The sequence below is a fragment of the Erythrolamprus reginae genome, chromosome 2 (genome assembly GCF_031021105.1).
Source record: "Erythrolamprus reginae isolate rEryReg1 chromosome 2, rEryReg1.hap1, whole genome shotgun sequence".
Taxonomy (NCBI): Eukaryota; Metazoa; Chordata; class Lepidosauria; order Squamata; family Dipsadidae; genus Erythrolamprus; species Erythrolamprus reginae.
In genome coordinates, this window is record NC_091951.1 from 118,790,791 (window position 1) to 118,792,647 (window position 1,857).

Consider the following 1,857-nt stretch of genomic DNA (forward strand, 5'->3'; position numbering starts at 1 on the left):
GATTATTTCAATGTGTTTGTTTTTGTTAATTTCTCTTGCAGATCAGAATAAGCTAAGAGGTTTTCTTGTTTCAAAGGAGAAAAATTATCCATAAATTGTGGATGTTTGACAAAATGCATTTCATTAAATTAAGTAAGGAAGTAAATACCATGTCATGTTACAATAGGGATTTTTTTAGCCTTGTGTTAAAATTTTTAAACTAGTGTTTAGGCAGAGGGTTTTACTACAGTGGTACCTCAACCTAAGAACGCCTCTACTTACAAACTTTTCTAGATAAGAACTGGGTGTTCAAGATTTTTTTTGCTTCTTCTCAAGAACCATTTTCCACTTACAAACCCGAGCCTCTGAAGCTGTAACCAGAAAAGGCAGGGACTAGAGTTACTATGCCAGGTTTCTATTCTGAACCACAAATCTGTTCTCGTGAAAGAAATAGTTTATTTAAATAACCAAAGGTTGTGAGGGACAAGCTCTTTCTGACCTGAAAGCATCAAAATGATATAGTTTGGATGCTTTATTTGTTTAATATTATTGCAGCATTAGCAGAAAGTGTCAGCATTTTCATGGTTGAGGTTTTTTTGCAATAGGAAAGCAAAGGCAGTGACTGAGTTGACAGCAAGGGCTTTTTTTTATTTAGAAAGAATTGTTGAGGCCAAGAAATAGTGAATAATGATAGGAATCCAAGCAAGATCTTTAGGTTAGGTTTGCAAAACATGTTAAATCAAATGTGCTTGGCTGATTGGTGGCTTAGGCCACCATAGTGAAACTGACCCAGTATGGCTTAATGCAAAATCAGACATCTAAATTAAACCATGATTCATTTAACCATTAACCAAGAGCCATGCACTTAGTGGTGAGCTACGAGCTGGAATGCTAAATTGTGCTTGGCGTTGCGGCTCGTAAGTTCTTGTGGGGCCAGCGCGATTTTGCTACTGCACCTGTGGAGGCAGCAAAATCACCCACAGAGCTGCAGGTGCACCCGTGTTTTGGCATGCGGTGAAACAAAAAACCCTCACCGAAATACGGGCACACTTGCAGCTCCGTGCACGATTTTGCTGTCTCCACAGGTGCAGTAGCAAAATTGCACTGCCCCTGCAAGAGCTTACGACCTGCGGCAGTGAGCGCAATTTAGCGTTTGGGCCAGCGTTCCCTCTAAGGTGCACGCTGACACAACTAGCAACGGCTTGCCACGCAAGGTTTTTCAACCCCGCGCAGGAGCCGATCACCTACCTTTTGCAAAAGTAGATTGCCAAGCTTTTGCAAAAGTGACACCTGATCTTCCACCAACACCTTGTAAACGGCTCAGGCAGTGGGGCGGTGGAAGAGGAAGTGGTGGAGGCGAGGGGCTTGCAAGTGGCCACCCCCCCCCCCATACACGGCACAAGGTGAGCATGGCGGTCGGGGGTTTGCTGTCAGGGCAGCAGGGGCTCGCTGACGTCAAGCCCGGCGGTGGCGAGCAAAGCTGGCCGCTCAGGGAAGCCATAGGTTTTCAAACACAGCAGGGGCCTGCTGATGTCCAGCCCAGCTGTTACAAAAGGTAGGCAAAAAATGAGAGAGAGTGCTGCGGGCTTCCCGCCCTGCCCAGCCAGCCGGCCTTTGGCTGTTGGTAGGCTGGAGGGAAAAGGACCGGGCAGATGAGTGAGCAATGAGAACTAGAAACAGATTTCTATTTGGAAAATAAATTTAAGGTGGCCTCAAAAAGAAATAGGAACTTCAACTATCCCCAAATAGATTGGGTAAATTCTTGTTCTACACATGAAAGAGAGACAAAGTTTCTCGACATGTTAGCTGATTATTCCCTTGAGCAGATGGTCATGGAACCAACCAGGGGAAAGTGGATCCTGAACTTGGTTCGAACTA